At 36.8% G+C, this 26,255-nt stretch overlaps 1 long non-coding RNA gene across 4 annotated transcripts; it reads right to left on the minus strand.

The window, feature by feature from the left end:
• Positions 1-17,550: 17,550 nt before the first annotated feature.
• LOC131606782 (uncharacterized) lies at positions 17,551-22,305 on the minus strand. 4 transcript variants are annotated; one of them, XR_009285039.1, is made up of 8 exons: positions 22,080-22,305; positions 21,841-21,972; positions 21,459-21,739; positions 21,237-21,372; positions 20,800-20,883; positions 18,584-18,734; positions 18,045-18,169; positions 17,551-17,721 (listed from the first exon to the last, which is right to left on the minus strand). It is a non-coding gene; the product is annotated as an uncharacterized LOC131606782 (long non-coding RNA). The 4 variants fall into 4 exon arrangements; XR_009285037.1 differs by having other exon boundaries at positions 20,800-20,962; XR_009285040.1 differs by lacking the exon at positions 18,584-18,734.
• Between the last annotated feature and the right edge of the window lie 3,950 nt (positions 22,306-26,255).

Consider the following 26,255-nt stretch of genomic DNA (forward strand, 5'->3'; position numbering starts at 1 on the left):
TTGATTTCCTAGAGTGATCAAGGTGTGATCAGTATGCTCTAGAGGACTTAGAGTGTTTCTAAGTGGACAACCATTGTAATCAAGATTGATTAGTGGATTAAATCCTCAGTTGAGGTAAAACATTCTAAGGGGGTGGATTGGAGTAGTTTCGTTAACAACGAACCAGGATAAAAATAACTGTGTTATTTGTTTTTATCTTAAGAGTTTTTAAAGTCACTTATTCAAACCCCGCCCCCTTTCTAAGTGTTTTTCTATCCTTCATCCGAGAGGATCAACAACCCAAGATCTAAATTCATCAATACAAACGGTGGAGACGATCATTCCAAGATCTAATTCGGTTATTACGAATGGTGCTGACACAATCAATATTCAAAGATCTAATTATATCATCACGAACGGTGTAGACACGATCATCTTTCTAAGATCTAATTTGGTTACCTCGGACGGTGCTGACACGATCATAGAAAGAGACAGACTTGATTATGACACTCAATTCAGAAAAGAACACGACAATGGAGTCACGACAATGGAGTCATGGCAATGGAGTCACAACAATGGAGTCACGACAATGGAGTCACGACAATGAAGTCACGAAAATGGAGTCACGAAAATGGAGTCACAACAATGGAGTCACGACAATGGAGTCACGACAATGGAGTTACGACAATTGACTCACGATAATGGATACACGGCAATGGAGTCACGGCAATGAAGTCACGACAATGGAGTCACGACAATGGAGCCACGACAATGAAGCCACGACAATGGAGTCAGGACAATGGAGTCACGACAATGGAGTCACGACAATGAAGTCACGACAATGGATTCACGACAATGGAGTCACCACAAATGAACACGGCAATGGAGTCACAACAATGAAGTCATGACAATAGAGTCGCGATAATGGAGTCACGACACTAAAGTCACGACATTGGAGTCATATATCTAATCCCGGTATTCAGTTCAGAAACGATCATGACACTGGAGCCACGACAATTGAGTCACGACAATCAATTCACTTATATGTTTCAGCTGCTTAGGGCAATCGAGCCAACAACTTAATTCTGATACCAAAAATTCGGTCTAATGTACGATTCAGTCTGACACACGTCAATACATCAACTAAAGGCATTTACAAGCCCATCTCCAACAATACTGTGTCCAGATGGCATCTTAAGCCCGTCTCTGACAACACTTTTCCTAGATGGCATCTTTAAGCCCATCTTTAGAAAAAGTCTCTACATCAGCAAGGGAAAATTTCTTGGTATTCTAGTGTTCAATCCTCTTCCACCTTCAGATTCCGACAGGCCCACAAGCCAATCTACATCCTCGGGTTTAAGAAGATTGAATAGGGGCAGATGTCATACCCAAAAATTTTCCCTCATACATTTGCAAACGTCATTTTATTTCGAATAATTGACGTAGCACAGTTGGTAATGGTTTGAGGTTAAAAGGTACATGAGCGAGAAGTCCCGGGCTCGAATCTCACTTCTAACATTTCTCCTTTTATATTTCTTTTCTAATTTTAATTCTAACTTTATTTCCATTATTCAAAAATCATAAAAATTTCATTTTTTAATTATTTTAATTTAATTTTCGCACCAATTAAATAGGCATTTTTTTAAATAGTCAATTTTCACTTTTATGCATTTTTTAGTCAAAAAAATCACCAAAAATCATAAAATATTCAAAAAGTTCAAAAAAGAAAGTTTTTTCATTTTATCTGTTCTATTTTTAACACTTTCACAACTTGGTAACAAGTAAAGATCTTTTTAAGAAAATATTAGTTAATCATTTAAAAGATCACAATCAAATTATTAATTAATCATTTAAAAGATCACAATCAAATTATTTTTGATTTAAGCTTTTAATAAATAGTTAATATTTGATTTTTTTATTCCATATTTGTTTACCTAAGTTACACTATAAATATCACTACTATTTACACATTAGGCATTCACAATAACTTTCTAACCCTTATTCTCACTCTCACTCTTCTCACAAACACAAAAATTATTTTCTCCTCCTTCTCTCTAAGATCAAACTTCACTCTCTCATGAATACCATAACAACTTCATAGATTGTAAAAGAACATCAAGAACACTTTCAAAAAGAAACTCATGAACTGACATCTTCCTCTCACCGTATAACCGAGTGGTTCAACACGCATCTTTCCTCCACAAACCGCCATCGAAGCCCTCAAGTGGTGTTGTTTATTTTTTAATTTTGTTAGCTTTTTATTGGTTCAATTGATGGCCATGATTATTGTTCTGAAAGTGTTGTTTTCTTTTGATTTGACTTTGTTTTTGTGAATGGAGAAGAGAGAATACATATGGGGAAGAATGTGAAATCACATGGAAAATAATCTACCAAAGACGTAGAAGAGGAAAACAAATGAGAAGTGGAACTCAGTCAGAACCACCGAATCAACCAGATCCGCATCACTCTTTCACGCCTTAACCGCCGGCGATCCATCCACTAACACCAAAAGCGCGATGGCACAACTGGTGGCATACAAGCGCCAATCACCTTCCCAACTCGGGTTCGACCCCTAGTTTTACCCTTTCTTTTTGTCAATTTTTTTCTTTCTTCTTTCTATACAATTTTCTTTATTTAACTGCATAATTAAAATCAACCCATAACTAAGTAGGACTAGGAATAGGGTTTAGACTATTTACTTTTTCTTTCACCTTTTTGTTTAATTAATTTAGTTTTAGTAATTAGGTTGTTTAATTCATTAAATTTCCATAAAATCACAAAATAGATTTAGTTTTAATAGTTAATTTGTTTTGATTGTCTTAACATTTATTTTAATTGACTATAATTAGGATTAAATTAGATTTTTTAATTAAGACTGAATTTTAATTTAAAATTCAATTAGATTAGATTTAATTTGATTTGATTTAATAATTAGATAATTTCTTCAATAATTGATTAGATTTAGGATATTCATAATTTAATTTAGGATTCAATTAACATTAACTTAAAATATTTTTCTAAACATCAAATCTTTTTCATCCTCTTCTTCAAATATTTACTCGATTTCTCAATTCGTCCGCTATTTACTTTCTCGCGTAATTTTTTGTATAATTTATGTAACTGCTCCTGGTTTGTAATAGTAATTAGGATTTTTATTCCCGTATTTTATTTCTTCATAGTTTTTCATGATATGTAACTGCTAAGGATTGTAATAGTAATTAGGCTTTTTTATTTTCCGTATATTTATTAATTATTATGTAACTACCCCAAAGCCTTGTAATAGTTGTAGGTTTATTTTCTGCATTTATTTTCTGCCTTTTCCATTTTGGTTATGTAACCCCCCTCCCCGAAGCCTTGTAATAGCGTATGAACTTTTAATTTCCGCACTTTATTTTTCTGCATGATATTAATTGCGTGGTTAGTAACAATAGGGAGTGGCAAGACTATTAACTGAATCTAGATCACTAATTAACAAGATAATATAATTAAATCATAATCACATGATTGTTGCACCCACACACCTTTGAGATAACCCTTCTTATGCTGCCTGTTGCCTTTTAGTTACGATTCTGAAATAGTCAAGTCCCTCGAATACGAGGATACCTAAGCAAAACAAATGTTACTCTCAGTTCATCATCATAAGATCATAGGTCCTTCGAAGTTGCCTTAACAGTAAATGATCTTTTCCCTTGATGTTGCCTCGGTAATGATGATTGTCCCCATTGCTAAGGTATCCTCGCCGGTTGACTAAAGATTAAATGACTATTCTATCCTTCCCCGGGACTACCTACCCTCTATATGGTAGGGACAGTTTTATGGCGAACGATAATTTCTCAATGACTCTTAACATCCAATGAAAGGACTTCCTACCCTCTCATGGTATGGATAGCCTTTTCAAACCGAAAAGCTAAAAGAACAATTTTTCTAACTTAGGGTAGATGCTCCTGATTGCTTACTCTCTTCAAATTCAAAATTCTTTTTCCCACTCATTTTCAAATACTTTCAAAAACAAGGCTACGCTTATTTACAAGTGTCATACCCCAAAATTTGCCTCCCATATTCCATTCACAATGATGCAAAGCTCAAGGTTCAGTTCCAAAGATCACTCACTCCAAGGTCCAGATAATCCATGGTCAACTGGTTTGACCTAAAAAAAGTCAACCATCATCAGAGCATAGTCAAAGCCTCCCAATTTTGGTCAACATCTAGTATGTGAAGTACAATCATCATTTGATCAAAGATTGATCATGATTCCATTAATAGAAACTCAGAGATGAACAAATGCAAAAAGGTTCAAATTAGGGTTTCTAAGAAGAAAGTCAACCCAACTTTGACTGGGCATAACTTCCACATGGAACATCAAAAATTCCCCACTCAAAGCCTATTTTTAAGGAAATTGGATTCTCTACAACTTTACCTCTCACAAGCCAGGGCTAAAAAAAGATTTATTTGAGAGATACAATGCAAAAGATTACAGGTCCTTTTCAGGCATCCTTCAAAAGCAGTTTTTTCCCAAGGAGGATATGATCAAGATAAAAGCTCCAAATGAAAAATATATTCCAAAGTGGCTTGTAGAGGACTTCTTGAGGTTTCCAAAAAGTATTAGAACTCCTCCATAGCTTAAAAATTGAGTGAGATATGCTTGATCAAAGTTGGGCGATTTTGGATGATCAAATGTGAAACAAAGGAGGTCTAAGTGGAAATTTTTACAAATGGGCCTATATTTTATAACTCAAACTTGATCCACAAGTTACCCAAACCACATGCCACAAATTTTACTTTCTATTTAATTAATATATAATTTTGTTTCATTTTTTTTAAATGATTTAAAATAAGTTAATTAAAAGAAAAAACAAATATTTTGTTGGAAAATATATATTGGTGATTTCCAATCAACATTGATGACAAAATATATTGCTAATTTCGTGATGATTGGATTAGGGAAGAATAAATTAAATTTGGGCCAAATATAGTAGCTTATTATGCAAGAAACAAAGCAAGTTTTTCAACTATGGCAAGATTTGATTTAAGAGATTCTAGGGCTCCTCTTTAGACCTAATTTACTCTCCTATAAATATACAACACCAAGCAACAGAAGGGGGGGTTCAAGAATTCGCAAGAGAGTGCAACCAAGAACGAAAAAAAATCCATCCAAAATTCAAATTCGATTTACAAGAATTGGGAAGTTTCAACAAGATTCAAAGGTTACAATAGCTTGATCGTGACATTTTGAAGGTGATCAGGCATTAGCATAGCATCAACACCCCTAGAATTGTCTCCGATTTGTCAAAGTAAGTGCCTCTGAATTTTTGATCGATTAGCATAATACATGTGTGTTCATGTTGTTTTGATTGTATATTTGGCCTTTCCTAATTGCTATGATCGATTCTGGACGGTTTGATTGAGTTTTGCGCGCTATAGGGTGATCGGCCATTAGAGGCCGATCCAAGCTTTTTAGGGTTTTTTTGGGGTTTTCTCGTACAAGTTAAATTAGGGGAAAATAGGAGTACAGTGGGGTTCGTGTGAGGGAGACGAAGTGAATTGAGGGGTCGCGCCTTATTTTTATGCCCATATGTGCTGTTCGCTATTTTCGTATCATGGGTTTGCTACGAACGAAATCGTAGCTATTTCGTAGCTAATCTAATGGAGGAGTTCAGGTATGGGTGAGGAAGACGACGGCGTGGCACTACGCCACTGGCTTGTTTGAATTTTCGCGCGCGTCGCTCCCATATTGCTTTGGTCTCCTACATATCCTGTTGGACGCGTATAGTAAGCAAACAAGCGCGTTTGGCTGGTTGGCAAGACGAGACAACGTTGAGTAAAGGGACGGGGGTTCGATCCCTCGCTCCCACGTATTTTTTCTCTGAATTTCCAAATTCTAATCATGTGCGCCTGTAGCCTTGGGGTGTATCATACATGCTCAGATCTAAACCATCCAACCACCACTAGGCCAGATCTGACGTCCCAGGATCTGTCCCCATGCCATGAGCCATCAAAGCTGCCACACTGGATCTAAATCCTAATATACTTAAATAATTTTTATTATTTATTTTGTTTTAATTAAAATATCTTTTAATATATATTAATTGTATAATAATTATTTTTTATAAATAAATTATTATATGATATTTATATTAAAAATTCTAATTTGTTGTTCGTGCCGATTAAATCGATTAATCGCTATGGGCAATAATAATTTTAATTAAAATGTTAATTAAAAAATAACATCAAATTATATTCGGTTAAATGGTTGCAATCATCTTATTGATTGTGATGATTAATCTTGCCTTGTTCTAAATTTAATTTGTTATTATTTGTAATCGTGTTAATCGATTATGAGGGGTAACAATACAAAATAAAATTCATAAAAAAATAATAAAACACATTAATTCATTATTAGTGATAATCGAATCAATCGATTTGAATTGGTAATGGTGCAAAACCCCTAATCTTTTAACTATGGTGATCAAACCTATTGATCATTGCGGTTAATTGTGCCAAATCAGGGTTGTACGCCCAAACCCTAAAATAATTCTAAAATCCATTCAAAACTACAAAATCATCAAGCTACGATAGGCCATTCAAAAAGCCTCTAAAAAAACACATCTCCAATCAAATTCAATTCTAATGGCGTACAACCCTTCCCGAACTACGTAGACTCTGATCCTCCCTAAGGAGGTACGTAGGCACTTGGCAACAAGGCGAGTCCCCCTCTTCAAAATTCTAATCATGTCATTATAATTCTGTTTGCCATATTTCTTTATGAACCCTGCCATGAAACCCTGATCTTTGAATTATTAGCCTTTAGGAAAGGGCTGAGGGTGTCTAACACCTTCCCTCAGCCTGATTATAATAACTTACCCTGAACCTCGCATCTGCGTAGGGTTTCCTATTCGCCCTTCAGAATAGGTGGCGACTCGAAATTTAAAATTTTAGGCAGGTTGCTACAACAAGCTAAAGTCCTTAACAAAATTTTTACTATTCACACACTACACTTCAAACATTTTGAAAAATAAAAGTGAGCTAAGTAATTAAGAGCCCATGGATAACCATAAATACAAAGGGTTCTTACACCTTCCCTTTGTATAACCTACCCCCCGAACTCAAAATCTTTTTAAAAGGTCTTTTCTAGTTCTTTTAGCCTTTCTATACATTGGATAAAATAAAAGTCGGTAGCGACTCTTGCTATCCGCAACATTTAAAAAAGTCAGTTCTCCCACCGTATTACACTTTTCTTTTCTCCAAACAGTGTTTATTCAAACTCACTATTCGCAGTAAAGGTTGGGACTCAAAGCTGAGCTTGGTCAGATAGTATATCGGAGGTTTGTTCATCTCTCTTATCCGCAGTCAGGGCACATCAAGATCAGATCATTCAAGTTACTTTCATCCCACAAGTGGAGATAAAAAATCCCCAACTGAATATTCTTGTACAGAAGATAGGAATCCTCAGTACAATTGTGTTATCATCATCTCCATCATCTCCAGCAACGAATAAGGATTTATTTGCCCAATCAAAGTTTGCTACACATAGTTGTCAATGTGCTTCAAATTTATGTCCATGCATCTTTCATCCAACTACATAAGTTGTGTCCATGCATCATTCATAATCCCTCGTGGCATATGCATAACACTCTCATTCATTTAAAAAAAAAGTCACAATATAATACATGCATCATGACATTGCATAAAATTAATGTTTCATTTTCAGCTTATTTCTACAATCAAATGAACATTATCTTCTAGATATAGTGCATAGATAATCAAGTTAACAATTTAATTTTGACACTCATTCTAGGTGAAGATTTAGTTCTGATACTTAGTTCTGAATATTCTCCAGAGATAGTTCCGAGATGATCAAGACAATGATTTAGTTTTGATGCTTAATTTTGGATGTTCTCCGGAGATAGTTCAGAGATGATCAAGACAGTGATTTAGTTGTGATACTTAGTTCTGGGTATTCTCCAGAGATGGTTAAAAGATGATCAAGACATTGATTTAGTTCTGATACTTAGTTCTGGGTATTCTCCAGAGATGATCAAGATAGTGATTTAGTTATGATACTTAGTTTCGGGTATTCTCCAGAGATAGTTCATAGATGACCAAGACAGTGACTTAGTTCTAATACTTAGTTTCAGGTATTCTCCAGAGATAGTTCAGAGATAATGAAGAAAGTGATTTAGTTCTGATACATAGTTTCGGGTATTCGCTAGAGATAGTTCAGAGATAATCAAGAAACCTCTCAAATATAATCAAGTCGAAGATTCATTCTGACGAGTTTTACTTTCCAAACCTCATCAAACAACTTATAAACTCTAACAAGCAAGCATTCTCTTCAGATATGGTCTAACGAAAGACTCATTCTGGCATTCTACCTTCAGATATGGTCCAATGAAGGACTCGTTCTAACATTCTATCCTTAGATATGGTCTAATGAAGGACTCGTTCTAACATTCTATCTTCAGATATGGTCCAATGAAGGACTCGTTCTGATATTCTATTTTCAGATATGGTATATTGAAAGAGTCGTTCTAATATTCTATCTTCAAATATGGTATAACAAAAGACTCGTTCTGATATTCTATCTTCGAGTATGGTCTAACGAAAGACTCGTTCTGACATTCTTCTTCAGATAAGGTCTAACGAAAGACTCGTTCTGATATCTTACTTTCAAAAATGGTCCAATGAAGGACTCGTTCTGACATTCTACTTTCAGATATGGTCTAATGTACGACTCGTTCTGACACACTCAGTGCAAAAAAATTGGTCAATTATGACAGTTAAAATTGGCAAGTTATAGCGGTTTGAACCGCCACAAATTACAAGGCGCGACGGTTGAGGTTCAATTGTAGAAACGTGCATCGCCAAGCTGTATTGCGACGATTGGAAAAACCGTCATACCAACTGCTGTTATTAGTTGCGACGGTTATAAAACCGCCTTAAATAGTTATTTGTGTCAATTTTAAACTGTCGTGTATTTTGATTTTATTACTTACTGTGAGGGTTTCTGTAACACCCCACACATAATTGACTAGTATATTATGCAGGAACGTTAAAAATCGGTATTTGAGTACATACAAAAGCTAAGATACAAGAGGATCCATATGAATACAACATGGAATAATATTAACAATTACAAAACATGTGTCTTCATGGATCTGCACAGCGGAAAATGAGATCTGACGAGGTCTCCGAGCCATCACCACTTTAAGTCGTCAATCCGATCCGGCTATCTGTCAAATGCTACTAAACTGCACCTGAAAAAATATAAGTTGATTGGGGTGAGATTACTAAATCTCAGTGAGTCCTCCTATCCTATGGGTCCACTCGGTTCTACAGGGTACATGCATCAACAAACCGAATCCACCATTGATTCGGGGTTATCCTCACATCCGGTACAAGTACGGAGAAAACAAGGAATCGTCCACCATAGGACTCATCACATACAAACACACAAGTATATCATAAACAAGTATGCAAAACCCGTATCCATATACGGGGAATCAAGAAGTGTAATAAACCTCGGCTAGATTATGGAACGAACGCACCCTCGATGAGTCCACCCATGCCTAGTGTCAAGGGACTTGTACAAGCTCACTGCAAGATGGTTAAACGGGTTCGCACAAGCCTAAGTGGCCGCGAGATGACATTAGCCTAAATGGCGTCATTGTCCCATTAACCTTCTTCACGCAAGTGGGTTACACCGAGTACAAACCGCCACCTTGACGCATGGTCCCACCGGGCGAAAGCCTAGTATTAGTCTACATGACTTTACTAGAGGTGAGTTACAATCACTATGTAATAGCCTACATGGCCACATAGCCCCACCATACCGAGCACACAAGTGTGTCATCGACAATGAGTATAAGCCCCTCACGGCACTCACGAGCACACTGCAACGGCAGCTCAGGTGCGCGACCTCTGATCATAACATCGGACTATTCCACGGACCACATGATCCAGGATAATACCTTACATCATAGTAAGAGGTATATCCCAACCTAGCCCCCGGCCACTTCGATTCAAGCATACGTACACGCATCAAGTGTAAGGTCATAATACAAACCAGTCCGAATGTTTAACCAAAACATTGGACATCACCACATTTTCATGTTCCATCACATTGCATTCATAAAGCATTAAGGAACAAGCATTAGTAGTTACACCATCACATTCAATTATGCATAATTCACAATTTCCGAATAATCAAATGGAAATACAAAACTTTAATGATTATCGGTGTCACATACCATCAACAGGTACACATAATCGAATAGGGAGGAGTCCGGTTACGAATAAAACCAGAACTGCACTCAAGGGGTAAGAAATAGAATTCTGCAATCAGCATCTTCCGCTTAGCGGCTCCTGTCCGCTTAGCGGGTTCGCGATATTTTATTTTTCCACAAACAGCATCTTCCGCTTAGCGGCCTCACGTCCGCTTAGCGGACTCGCGATTTTCTGGAAAAATGCTCAGCATCCGCTTAGCGGCCTTAGCCCGCTTAGCGGACCATAGCAGACACAGAAAAATGCAGAACTCATCAGTTCTGTCCTGGGGTATTTTAACCCCGTGAATCCACCTGCATGCACGATTTAAAGATATATCCAGCCAACAAATAACAATAACAACCAACAAATAACACAATTATCATGTTAGTGTCATGGATTTATAATTATTTCTCACAATCCCTAAACCCCAAACATGCAATTCCCTTAATTTTCCCCAAAGTATCTAACTAAGGACTCACCTTGGATTTAGGGAGGTTAGAAAGAAGTTCTTGCTGCCATTAAACTCTCTCTTTGACCAACACTTCACCTCTAATATGATCAAACCCGTAACCACTCTTGTACTCACTTTCAGCATCAATCATCAATCTTCAAATGCGTTTATCTCCACCAATAAACAAGCTATGAACGCGAACCATAGGTGCAAATCGAAGAGAAATTCGTTAGCTTTCCAATGGGACCAGAATCGTTACGATCGGAGTTACGAGTTGAGAGATATACCTGATTTAGTGGAGCTGTATCAAGGAATACGAAAATGGGGAAGATGATGATGAATAAAAGCTTCTCTTTCTTTCTTCCTCTCAAATCCACTCATAAAGTGTGATTTGTAATACACTCCACCAAACATGGCCTTAGATCCACATGCAATTGAAGACAAATGACCAAAATTCTCTTCAACTAAATGAGATTTACCACTATGCCATTTAGTTCCATTCTAACCAATCCTCTTTGTTTCTAACCACTCCACTAATTCTTCTAATAACCATTCTTTAGATTAATAGAGAATAAGACCAATGATCTCTCTCTAATCACCATTTACTCATTTAAATGATAATTATCGGTGTCAAAGATCGGGATATTACATTCTCCCCCCCTTAATTGGAATTCGTCCTCGAATTCCTTCTGTTCACCACGAAAACCAACCCCTCATATCTATCCAACCAAGGGAAGGAATGTTACTCACACTCTTGTTTAGATAATTTCACTACTCTGCCTGATGGTCATTCCATACGAATAAACATAATCTGCCAAAATACTTTCGTCCCACTATACATGATTAGAAACCTTAATCGTCAAGCAACATATCTATTCAGATACTTCGTCTTGTCATACCTTGGGAATTATCCTTCCAAGGTCCTAGGCCTTCACTGCTCTGCACTGAATCTCCCAAATTTCTGAAACCCTAGCAATCCACTCCTGTTGGATATCTGTCGTTCAAAATTTGTTGTGTTCACCCTTGTCCAACACACTTACTGATTCACTTAGGCTCCTTGAATTACTTCCCATCCAAGCATTCTTGCTACAATAATCCTTTCTATGACGACACTTCAAATTATTCTCTACCAAAGTCCATACAATGACATTAGGCGTTAGACAAATATCTTGGTCCTAACTTCTGGTTTCCAAAGTGTTAGGATGATTGTCCCAAGTTTACCTTTACTTTATACAACTGATTCTTCTTACTTTACCCTTACTCCAGTTTAGACATAACAACCGTCACCGCAAAACCACGAAGGTCTAATCATCTTGCAATTGTAGCCTTGTCATTCGACAACTTCACACAAGATTCCACTGATGAGAGGTGAACTTCAAAAGCTGACATGTGACCATTGTCCAAGTCTTCCTGCACGATCATAATACACAAGACATAACCACAAAGAACTTGTGTCAACTGAAAATCTCCACTAGACCTCCGCACTTCAGCGGTCACAATACTATATCGAACACTTGTTGCTTACAAGCTCAACTGATGATCTACAAACATCGGACAACATGCCATCCACAAAGTGTCTTTCCAAGTCGTCCCATTGACGACACGTCTCGGGATTATGGTGAACTCTTGTAAGGGACTGAGATGAACAAAACGCTACTTCGAGGAGTTTCTCTTAGGGGGACACTTCCATTCCAAAATAAGACTCAAAATAATCCGTCCATTTCTATCTCCAATCTTATATGGTTCTTCCTTTATCCGTTGCGCTACTCTGATCCCAACAAGTCACATACCTTGAAATCCTCTGAGCCACGCTATGTCCACAGTCCACTTAGTTTCATTACTTTACTAAGTTTACCCAATTCTTAAATAACAAAGGTTCCTTCTCGAAAATTCGTGCCATCAAGGTACGTGCTAGGACCTTAGACACCCCCAACTAAGGCTACTTCTTGAGTATGAGCAGTTTCCAAAATTAGGTCACTAATAATTCCATCAATCCGGACTAGGTCCACTAAACACAAGTTGGTTTCACATTCGGCTCCATGACATCGAAAGTCGAAGTCTCCCTGACTTAGAGATTCGTCCCCTCACCATTAATTCCCACAGTGCATAACTTGTTATGTCTTCCCTTACAAAAAGTCTTGTTACTTGGCTAATATAATGAACCCTTCATAACTTAATGCAATTCACGACATCCATGACAGTTCACATAGCTTCTTCCCAACTATACAACTTTATTCTCTTGGTGTGATAACATCTCTGATGAGTCAAGCGACTTAACGGATACAACAACTTCTCACGGCCACTCTTCATTCGTACAGTCATCTAATGCCTTTCTCACTTCTGAATCGAATACTAACTGACTTCCTCGGTAGTATCCTTCATTGCAGTGCTTCTAACGGCTTGAGCGTAGTCGCAATGCAAGGGATTGCACTTTCTACCATGTAAATCCCTCATACTGACCCCTCAGCACTTATCGATCCAAGGGTGTCTTTGTCTTCCCAAGTTTCATATTCCTTCACTCGGAGTATCAACAAACACTCTTCTCAATCTGTCACACTCCAAGTTAATCCAAGACACCTTTCACCGATTCTATCACCGGTCACCAGTGTTAAGGGATAGCCACTCAATGTGCTGACCAGGATATCATGACCGCACATGAGTCCCACCCTAGACACTCATGCAAAAGTGCCAACTTAACACTTCATGAAACGAGAACGTCCCAAGGTACAATCTGATACTAACTCACGCGATCACGATCACTCAGGGTCTCCATAAGTATAGTATTAGATCTTGATCCATTTCACCATCGGCTGTCTAGTCATTCCTCTACTATCGAGCGCGATGTATGGATCCTTATCCCACATACCTTATGAGAGTCTGGATCTGCATCTCATAAGTGCCAAATCAGAATTCTACCTTGAGCTTCAGGTCACCTTTGTCCCACACATGTCGGAAAAGATGACTCACGCATCTTTGTGCGTGATAGCGATATTGTGGCATTATACCCGTCTGGTAGTACCAACATGGTGGTCTAACTCCGAGGCCATGTATCCAGGTAAACTACCTCAGTGGCGTATAACGATCTCCACGCGTATCCTAAAGTCACAACCGACAAGTGTTTGAACAGGCTTCCAATAGGCTCATCGTTCCTCAAGTCCTTCGAATCACCCCCCTCAGGATGCTAAAACCTGAGAGTGTTACACATCAAGGTTTACTTACTCGGAAAGCCAAAACGCCAAGCACGAAGATTTGAAGTTCAACTTCGGATTACCATGCCGTGCGCGTACCCACCCGTCCCACGCATGCATGAGATTCCAAGGATAATTCAGTAGGAAAAGTATAGTTCTAAACAATCAACACATCTATGATCATCCCCTGGATACTTCAGATAGATGCTCGTTCTTACTCACCTGAACGCCCAACGCTAAGCGTAGTTCTATGGCTTCACTCAGAGTCAGATGAATAACTAACAAGAACATAGGTTACTGCATTCCACGCTTCTACATCATTTCATATTCCATCTAGCGTAGTTCTAGAACCTAAATATAAAATGATAAGAACAGAAATACACATCCTCTTCTATCGACTAGGTATTCAAGCCTCGCCCAACCGTAAGTTACCACAATCATACATTCCACCATCCTTTACTAGGTAACCACCTTCGTCTAAGATACACTAAGTTGAATCAGGATCCAATACTCTGTCCATCCAATTACTGCCCATGCCAGCGTAATCAGAAAGGTCTGACTCTTCTGTCCGCATTTCCTGAGGCCATTCTGTCCTATCAGCTCACCCGTCACACTTAACACCGGCAGCATCATCAGTACAAAATCCTACTAATTCAGAGCTCAACATCATCGGAGAATATCACTTACAAGGCTCCTACTCAATCCCATTTGGATTTCCCTTGCTATTACCAAGACTTAGAGAAAGTTTCACTCCGTCCAATCAAAATACTGGGGTTCTAGTTGCCTCGACCCACACCTTGACAGTTCGGGTATCACTACTTCGTGTCGAACGCTCTCCTTAAGCTTGACGACTCCAATATTATCCACTTACAATGTCCAAACAATCCATTACTCATCCTACTTCAACGACTTAGGTTCACAACACTTACAGGTTTACGAGTCCTCGTGGCGGCTCTGCCGTAATTCTACCGTCCCACACTCAATCGATGAGTTGATCAAGTTCAACAACTGAATGAGATTTTAGTAAAATCAGGCTAGCAACGCACACATGTGAGGAGGAAAGGAATTGCTAGTGATGTCTCATGGCTCGGCCGAGAATCGACCTGCTCTGATACCAACTGTAACACCCCACACATAATTGACTAGTATATTATGCATGGAACGTTAAAAATCGGTATTTGAGTACATACAAAAGCTAAGATATAAGAGGATCCATATGAATACAACATGGAATAATATTAACAATTACAAAACATGTGTCTTCATGGATCTGCACAGCGGAAAATGAGATCTGACGAGGTCTCCGAGCCATCACCACTTTAAGTCGTCAATCCGATCCGGCTATCTGTCAAACGCTACTAAACTGCACCTGAAAAAATATAAGTTGATTGGGGTGAGATTACTAAATCTCAGTGAGTCCTCCTATCCTATGGGTCCACTCGGTTCTACAGGGTACATGCATCAACAAACCGAATCCACCATTAATTCGGGGTTATCCTCACATCCGGTACAAGTACGGAGAAAACAAGGAATCGTCCACCATAGGACTCATCACATACAAACACACAAGTATATCACAAACAAGTATGCAAAACCCGTATCCATATACGGGGAATCAAGAAGTGTAATAAACCTCGGCTAGATTATGGAACGAACGCACCCTCGATGAGTCCACCCATGCCTAGTGTCAAGGGACTTGTACAAGCTCACTGCAAGATGGTTAAACGGGTTCGCACAAGCCTAAGTGGCCGCGAGATGACATTAGCCTAAATGGCGTCATTGTCCCATTAACCTTCTTCACGCAAGTGGGTTACACCGAGTACAAACCGCCACCTTGACGCATGGTCCCACCGGGCGAAAGCCTAGTATTAGTCTACATGACTTTACTAGAGGTGAGTTACAATCACTATGTAATAGCCTACATGGCCACATAGCCCCACCATACCGAGCACACAAGTGTGTCATCGACAATGAGTATAAGCCCCTCACGACACTCACGAGCACACTGCAACGGTAGCTCAGGTGCGCGACCTCTGATCATAACATCGGACTATTCCACGGACCACATGATCCAGGATAATACCTTACATCATAGTAAGAGGTATATCCCAACCTAGCCCCCGGCCACTTCGATTCAAGCATACGTACACGCATCAAGTGTAAGGTCATAATACAAACCAGTCCGAATGTTTAACCAAAACATTGGACATCACCACATTTTCATGTTCCATCACATTGCATTCATAAAGCATTAAGGAACAAGCATTAGTAGTTACACCATCACATTCAATTATGCATAATTCACAATTTCCGAATAATCAAATGGAAATACAAAACTTTAATGATTATCGGTGTCACATACCATCAACAGGTACACATAATCGAATAGGGAGGAGTCCGGTTACGAATAAAACCAGAACTGCACTCAAGGGGTAAGAAATAGAATTCTGCAATCAGCATCTTCCGCTTAGCGGCTCCTGTCCGCTTAGCGGGTTCGCGATATTTTATTTTTCCACAAACAGCATCTTCCGCTTAGCGGCCTCACGTCCGCTTAGCGGACTCGCGATTTTCTGGAAAAATGTTCAGCATCCGCTTAGCGGCCTTAGCCCGCTTAGCGAACCATAGCAGACACAGAAAAATGCAGAACTCATCAGTTCTGTCCTGGGGTATTTTAACCCCGTGAATCCACCTGCATGCACGATTTAAAGATATATCCAGCCAACAAATAACAATAACAACCAACAAATAACACAATTATCATGTTAGTGTCATGGATTTATAATTATTTCTCACAATCCCTAAACCCCAAACATGCAATTCCCTTAATTTTCCCCAAAGTCTCTAACTAAGGACTCACCTTGGATTTAGGGAGGTTAGAAAGAAGTTCTTGCTGCCATTAAACTCTCTCTTTGACCAACACTTCACCTCTAATATGATCAAACCCGTAACCACTCTTGTACTCACTTTCAGCATCAATCATCAATCTTCAAATGCGTTTATCTCCACCAATAAACAAGCTATGAACACGAACCATAGGTGCAAATCGAAGAGAAATTCGTTAGCTTTCCAATGGGACCAGAATCGTTACGATCGGAGTTACGAGTTGAGAGATATACCTGATTTAGTGGAGCTGTATCAAGGAATACGAAAATGGGGAAGATGATGATGAGTAAAAGCTTCTCTTTCTTTCTTCCTCTCAAATCCACTCATAAAGTGTGATTTGTAATACACTCCACCAAACATGGCCTTAGGTCCACATGCAATTGAAGACTAATGACCAAAATGCCCTTCAACTAAATGAGATTTACCACTATGCCATTTAGTTCCATTCTAACCAATCCTCTTTGTTTCTAACCACTCCACTAATTCTTCTAATAACCATTCTTTAGATTAATAGAGAATAAGACCAATGATCTCTCTCTAATCACCATTTACTCATTTAAATGATAATTATCGGTGTCAAAGATCGGGATATTACAGTTTCAACTGTCATTATTTGTTTTAGATTTAATTTTAAACCATCCTAACCCCCGCTAAATATATTAATTTTTTATATACATATATATTATCTATCGTAACTATAAAATGCTAAATGAGACATCATCAATATATTAAAAACTCATATTTAATTTATATAAATATGTTTAATGATTCTTACACATACTAAAAGTTAATAGAATTTAACAGAAGCAACTTATCCTAAAATAAAAGTAATAAGCGAAGTTCCAGAAACATTGAATCCATGTGGTGGCAGAGAACAAAATAGTCATGCAGCCTCTTACTTCACCTTGTTTCACACATGAATCTATAGCTAAGATGCACCTTCATCCTTAAAAGCAACTGAAAAAAGACCAAGAAAATAACACAACCATTACTATCACAAAAACAAAACACATTATAATTTATAGCTAAAATCCGTTGATTTGTTCATAAAAAATGAAGTCAATAAGTCCATAAGATCAGAAGCATCAAATTGATATAGAGAACTTGATTGATGATAATATTACATTTAAGGAGTCAAAATGAATACTATCAATATGGTGATGATGTGGCAAAAATATTAGTTGGGTGTAGCTCAGGAATTTTTTTTATAAACTGTTATTTAAGGCTACGTTACACCAAGAGTATAGTTTCATGAATTTAGTAGATCTAATGGAACAAACCTGTACAAAACAAGATTGGTGGAGGTGGTAGCAACCAGATCTGAGTTTAGCTTACCAACATCACTATCAGACTGAAGTTACTGGTCCACTGCAGCAAGATTTAATTTCTTCAAACTCTAAGAATCCTGTATATGGATATCTTTCAGGTTTGCATATAATCATGACAATCATCTATCTAGAGTTCTTATATCTCTGATTTTTCTAATGAACCATCACTCAAACATCCAAGTAATAGACCCAAAAGTGTAGAATCTGCGAGTTATAGTGGCACCAAAACTCTTTTCTTCAATTTATTAGAAAGTTAATTATAAGTTTAATACCACAGACAATAGCACAAAATAGAAGGAAGTGTAAGCAACCTTCATGTATGAGTGCACTGAAATCAAACTGGTATGTTGCCAAGAAGTTTATCGAAGTAGCCGACAGAGAAATTTATTACATGAGCGAGTCCATGCATTTGAACAGAAGCAACTCTAGTCTATATTTCATTTAGCTGGACATAAGTAAATCCATTTTGTACTTATATTTGTCAAACATACCATCATGCACAACACAAAATCAAGTAAAGAAATACTTGATCACCCAAGCCCCCAACATACAAGCTGCAATACTCAGCGCCATGCAGGTGCACGTCGCCTCCCACTGATCACCCAACAACAAATATGTATCCCTTCGCGTCTTATATAAAACCTTCAAAAACAATTACAAGACTAATCACTATAGATGATAGTTTTATGGATTTTATGTCACCATTGTATACCCCCCCATCACGATATCCACTCGAAATATATACAATTACAATACTAAATTTCTAAACACAAAATTCAACACCCCGCCTACATGTATGATAAATAACTAAAAGACTAAACTTAACAATCACTAATGAAACTAAACACATGTTAGCAAGAAACCATTCCAGCTAAGATCATTAATATTTAAATAGATTAAAGTCATCAGTTCAAGCATATATGAGTGATTCAACAACGAGAAATCAAGTGAAAAAACTACATGTTAGGAACAATGAAAAGTATTTGAAAATTCTTCAAACCACTAAAGTAAAATACATTATATAAATTAACTTTCAAGAAATAACTATTCATAGATTATAATTATTATGGGCCTTGAAATGTTTGGTTTCTGTCAACACTAAAATAACTAATTATAACATACATATTTGGAAATCAAGGTACTAAGTTTATTTACTTATACGCAAAACATAATCCATAATTAATTGTGTGGTCGCATTTTCGCTAGAATATGTATGAGAGCCACATCTTATTATAGTAGAAATACCTAGAATTTAAAAACGCATGTGCCAACATAAGAGCCAAATCAATTTCAACTCTAAACAGAATTTCAAAAACAGAAAGAAAATTAGTAACCCCCATTTTTGTGTTAAGTGGAAGGAATAAACTAAACTTGATGCAATAGACTGCAAAAATAAGTGTGATTAATTCTATTAATAAAAAACCTTTTATCAGTAAAAAGTATTTTAACACTAGTGCATATGTACTTCTTTGTTAGAAATATGTTTATATGTTAACATGCTACTGAAATGCTAACACATCCATATATAAACATAGGTATAAACCAAATCTTCCAACTAGTGTTGGGAACGGGTCAGGGCATACCTTAAATAGGTCAGTAACATGTTGAATCAACTTTCCTTTTATACTTTTTTCCAGTTTGTATTTTGTAGGGTGACAAAACAATCTTAATTTAGATTTAGACTCAAGCATGTATTCATGTTTTTGCTTATTCCATCCAAAACTTTGTTGTAACAGTTGATGGATATCAATGAAAGTTGGCTTATGTTCTTCTAAACCCGATAACCATTCATTCTCAAAAGTTATTTTGAAACTTAAACCAAATTAATAATTTATTTTGTGTAGACCTATAAATATAATATAAATGAATAAATAACAATTTGAATCTCCACATTTGAACTCATTTACCTATTTTCTTCATCAAACTAAAGCACATTTATATGTAGCACGAAAAAGTACATTTGGAGTTATAATTGATGTTTTTAGTTTAACTTTATGGTTTCACCATAAAAGTTATTCTAAATAAAACCTGTATGAATTTCCTTTACCATATAAGATTAGTCAAAGAGTGTTTCTAGCATTAACTTATAGACTTTTTCAAGGAAGCAAATGACGCTAAGGCTATGTTTGGGAGTTTGGAGGGGAGGGGAGGGGAGGGGAAGGCTTCCAAAAATGAAATTTTAAAAAAATATAGGAAAATATTTGACATTTTTTGAAAAAATGATTTTGTTTAGAATGATAAAAGAGTCATTATCATTACTAAATTTTTAATTTTCACAATACTATAACAACCTAAAAGATATTTGGAAAATTTATTTAAACCCTTCAAAACCCTCCAAAACCCTCCTTCAATATAATTTTTGAGTTCCCCCATTTTATGGGGTTTTTGGTGTTATTAATAAACTCAAACCCTCCAAAACCCTCCAACCCAAAATCCTTTTAACCTTTTCACCCAATTCTTCCTATTTTCCAAAGCCCTCCCCTCCCTTCCCCTCCAAACTCCCAAACATAGCCTAAAAGTATGCATATCACAGAAAAGAAGCAAGTTTATAACTAATTGATTTAGAGCATTCAAATGATTTTTGGTTTGGTCAGAAGATATATAATTGATAAACCATTGGTATCTAGCAGTTCTTAAGGTAGGATAGGTAAAAACATACACGGATGTAGCAGAATTACAAAAGAGGAAAAATGAGAGATGCACTCACATTGATAAGGAAGAGAGAGCTCACAATTTCGAAACATAGGGGTAACACTATCACGCAGCAAGAGCAGTTGCAAGACTAAACAATCTGTTGACAGTTACTATAGCAGTCAGGGGCTGCTACCCAAAGGTTTTCTTAATGCCATATTAGCTCCATGTTGTTTACACTGAACCAAACATAGTTATATTAAGAGTGTTTCAATAAAGAGTAATAATGTTGTTTGTTACATAGTACTTTTAGCGAAATGTACGAACGGCATTGTCATTAATTGAAAATTATATTGTAAGTCTAGAAATCACTTATAGGTCAGTTTTCCCAACAGCCGTCCACTTTTGTATTTATAGGCTTCTAAGAATTCACAGGTAAATTTACTAGAAATGTTGAAGAGCAAATAGGGCAAACGAACGGAAGATGAAAACGGAACTAAAACCTAAACGTACCGAGCTTCTTATTGATTATGGCCATGTCAATAATTATCTTGTCACTGTCATCATATCCTTCATTGTGAAATTCTTTCGAGCTCACATCGATTGTAGATGTTTCAAGAGGTTAATCTCCACTTACCTTTGAATAGACCTGTAGAAGGAACAGAACGTCATTGTTGAATCCCAACATGGTTAAATTCTAACGTTAGAACCAAATGATACTAATAATCATTTTACCTGGATCATCATTTCAGCAAGCTTCCTAACTATAACCTCATTGTTTGGGTTACCTACATTGGAGATGTGGTCATTGGCTCTAGTGGGGTTTTCCTATCGACTAACATGTCACAAAATCTTTAGCAGAGGAACCGACAACAATAATAAATATTAGAGGAACATAACATCGCATAACCTACCATCATCAATAGGAAAACCTCAATAGTATCTTTGATGTAAACAAAGGTTCTTTAGGATTCTCCAGCGTCAACAAGCTTGAGGGGCTCTCCTCTGATAAGATTCTACAGAAAAGGAATAGACATAATATTTTAACGACTATGCAAATCTTCTTCAGCTAAGATATCTAGAAAATTAAAGAAAACCGAAAGTGAAATGAACCGACATTGCTGAAGCATACAAGAACCCGAGGAACACCCTCACTTGGACTGTCATGCCGTGAATGGAGTCCATTATAGGTCCAATCCAATTAAAGGACCTTACAATAGTAAACTACAATTTGTTTCAGCACCCTCACCTGTCAATGATCACATGTTAGTGAGATAAGCTAAGAAATATAAACACCGACACTAACACGGATACAAATTGTTTTAGAAGTGAGTAAATTAAGAATGAGATGACTACCATGGCCGTCGTAAACACCGATTTTTGTTTGAAGGAAGCCGTGAAGCAGCGAATCTTGTATTCGTTTCATAGGAGATATCTCGTTTTTCCTTCTACAGGATAAACCATCGTCTTGCTTTCGTTTCATTGTAGGGTTTATATATTTGAGTTTACTTTATCTAAAAAACCCTTATATTTTGTTGTACATGATTCAATGAGAGCTTGAACTTTTGAAATTGAAAGAGGATTAGGGGTTGGATGTCTGGAACAATTTTTTATTTTTTTAAAGTTGTTGATTTATAAATCATCAACAACTTTATTATAAATAAACGTTGTTGCCAGGTGTAATACGGTGAACTGACTTTTTATTGAAATGTGCGGATAGCAAGAGTCGCCATCGACTTTTATTTTATCCAAATATCAAAAAGGCTAAAAGAACAGGAAAAAAACCTTTTTAAGGAAAACTGAGTTCGGGGGTAATTTATGCAAAGGGAAGGTGTAAGGCACCCTTTGCATCCATGGTTTTCCATGGGCTCTTAATTGCTTTGCTCTTTAGTTTTGAAGCCAAAAGTTTTTTAGAAATGTAGAAGAAGAAGAAGAAGAAGAAATAAGGACTTTAGCTCCTAAATGAGCGTAGCCTTTTTTGAAGGTTTATGAAAAAGAGTAGAAAAAGAAGTTTTAAACCAGAGCATGCAATTAAGGGCAAATTACCTTGATATTTGAAAAAAATGTTCTTTTAGCCTTTCAGAGTGAAAGGGTCTATCCGTGCCATAAGAGGGCAGGAAGCCTTTCATTTGGAGGTTAAAGTGTCATCGAGTTATCGTTCTCCAAAGACTGTCCCTAGCCGTAGAGGAGGCAGGTAGTCTAAGGGAAAGATCATAATAGCCTTTTCGTTTAGGCAACCAGAGGATACCTCAGCTCTTCGTAGGAAACTTCCGAGAGACGAGACCATATTTAGCATATCAAAGGCAGCATCATTAGGGACTTATGATCTTTGCATTAAGCGAGGCAACATGGCTGGGGTATCCTCGTATTCGAGGGGCATGACTATTCTGTAAAAAACACAAGGCAACAAGGCAACACGCAACAGGCAACAAGAGGGGTTACCAAAAAAGTGTGCGTGGGAGCAACAATCACGTGATCAGATTCGATTATATTATCTTGTAATTAGGTGATTCTAATTCGATTAACAGGCTTGCACTCCCTAGGATTACTAACCACACAATAATATAGGGAAGGGGAAAAAGAAACCAGCGGATTCATAGTGCAATAGGGTTTGGCATAAGTAATAATAATAAGAAAATAAAAAGATGAATTTCAGGGTTACCGAACATTCGAGCTCTGACTAGTTGACCAACCCTGAAAATGTGGGAAAAATAGAAACCAAAAAGGGGTGAGTGCATTATCAATTCAAAAGCAAATATGGTTAATCCTAATCAAAAATATAAAAAGAAAAAGGAAAATGTAAATAACTTAGCTTTTGATTTGATCTGATATGGTTTGTAGTTGGGAATAGCCTCAAGGTTAACCCTAAAAAGAATACACAAAAATACTATGTAGTGTAGGGCAAATTCTCGTAAGCCCTGATTCGGGCGTAAATTGAGTAAAGCAACAAAATCGATTTAATTAATTATTGGTTTTGCAACCTAATTAATTAAAATCGAGGAAAGGAAAATAATTTAATCGGGTAAAAAAACAAACTCATAATTTAATTAAACTAAAATAAATATGATTTTATTAAATATATTTAAATAAATAAACTAATTAAAATAAGTAAATAAAACAAATATACTTAATATTATAAATAGAATAAATATAATAAATTTTATAAAAATATAAACATAATAAAGTATTATAAATAAAATATAATTGTTATTGTTTGTAAAAAAATAAATAAAGGTTTTGTTAGAAGAAAAATATATAAAAGAAATAAATATATATATGTATAAATAAAATAGAGATTATATAATTAAAAAGAAAAAAAATTGAAAACTTAATTGAGTGATCTGGTGTGATTGTCTTGTGAATGACTATGGTGTGCTTGTAGGATCAGGCGCGTCAGATCTTGGATGCTGACGATACGACGGCTGATGAAGGGAGTGCATGCTGGCGCTCGTGGGTTTGAAGGCATTGAATCAAGAAGCTTTGCGTTTAATTAAAAAACATGGGGATTTTGTGGATGCTAGGGCTTGAACCCGCGTCTTTGGGTTCCCAGCAAAACGTTTTAGCCATCCGCGACACCTGCATCACTTGTAAATGCAACACCCACAAACAAATATATTGATAAAAATTAATGGATTGAAATTCAAAAAAAAGCAAACGCGCGCTGCACTGTTCATCTCTCTCGTTGGGCCTGAATTTCTTCCCTATCCTCCAGCTTCGATTGTGCTACGAACTCCATGGTAGCCACAACCCTGCAAATATCTAAACCACAAAATTCCCTAAACAAATTCCGATTAAACCCATGGTTCATCTCGAAATTGCCTTCTAATCATGATATGACCGTTGGTTTGAATTGATTTTGCCTCAAACTAAAATCCCTAATTTAAAGTCCACAAACCCTAACAATGGTGTCTCACGGTTTATGCACTCAAACATCAAATAAATTATCCACAAACATTCAAGGCATCATGATAAACAAGTATTTATAATCGAAACATGATGAGAAGGTATGAATCATTGTAAACGAAATCACAAAAAACTGGATGCAAACCGTGAGTTTTGGAGACGGTTCTGGACGATGCGGCCTTGGAAAGTGATTGGAATAGCTTCAAAAGTGAACCAGGAACTTGTTAGAATACTTTATATGCCCTGAATTACGCCTTAACCTGGAAATCGAGTTTGACTTATTCTTGAGTTTTTGAAGTTTGTACGGGTTCTTTCATACTGCCATTCCTTCTCAATTCTCCCCCTCTCCTTGAATCAAGTTATTGGAATTTGATTGGAAATTCCTTCTAAATCTTTCTAAATTTGCACAATTTCAACCTAATTAACCTCCTTTTAATCTTCACGAATTTCACACTCAATATGAGGTATTTAAATGATTAAATTTGATTGGGATCATAACTAAATCAAATCTTTTCAAAATTTTCATTAAATCTTTGACTTTTCCCATAATTTTTAATGAATAAAATTCACTAAAAATCCAATAATTGTCAATAATTCATGGCTTTAAGATTGGATCTTCTAGATAACTTGAGGAGCAAGATTGGGCCATAAAAATTTGGGTTCCTTTGCGAAAAAATCTCAATTTGAAGCCTTTTGTTTCACATTTTCCCTCTCAAATTTTTCCAACTTTGACAAGGCCTATCTCCCTCAATTTTTAAGATATGGAGGAGTTCTAGGACTTTTTGGAAACCTTGAAGAGTCCTCTAACCAGTGTTTTTGGTCCCATGTCAAAATAATTCTCCATGCTCATTGTGTGTCCTTTTGAAAAAAATGACTTCTTGTTGCTTTTGAAAAGGACCTATAATATTTTGGTCCATATCTCTCCAATGAAGCATTTTTAGACTTGGCATGTGAGAGACAAATTTGTAGGGAATTCAATTTCCTTCAAGATGAGCTTTATATGGGAAATTTCTGATGTTCCATGTGAGAGTTATGGCTAGTCAAAGTTCAGTTGACTTTCTCCTATACAAACCCTAATTTAGAAATTTCTGATTTGTTGATTTTTTATCTTTCCTTGATGAACCATGATCAATTATTGATCAAATGGTTAATGATACTTCAAAATAAGGATGTTGACAAAGAATCAGGAGTTATGATTGTACTTTGACCACAGTTTGACTTTTAGGTCAATCAGTTGATTATTGATCGTTTGGGCTATTGGGTGAGAAATCTTTTGAATCAGAGCTTGAAAATTGGCATGAGGATCTTTTGAAGTATATGAGAGGTTATGAGGTCCACTTGAACTGTCAGAACTTGACTTTAATTTGAAAAGATCAAAACCTTAGTTTGAGGGTTGTTGCTTAGGATAGTGTACAGTCAGTCAAGCATTGAGACTTTGATGCTTAAATGAACTTGAGTATAAAAATGTGGTGGGCAAATTTTGGGGTATGACAGCTGCCCCTGTTCAATCTTCTTATATCTGAAGATGTAGATTGGCATGTGTGTCTGATCGGAAAATTATTGCAAGTGTACTATTTTTTCGATGTAGTAATAATTGGGGGTATCCCCAGTGTCGATCTCTTGAGGACT

This window comes from Vicia villosa, linkage group LG5, assembly GCF_029867415.1.
Source record: "Vicia villosa cultivar HV-30 ecotype Madison, WI linkage group LG5, Vvil1.0, whole genome shotgun sequence".
In the NCBI taxonomy this organism is placed as follows: domain Eukaryota; kingdom Viridiplantae; phylum Streptophyta; class Magnoliopsida; order Fabales; family Fabaceae; genus Vicia; species Vicia villosa.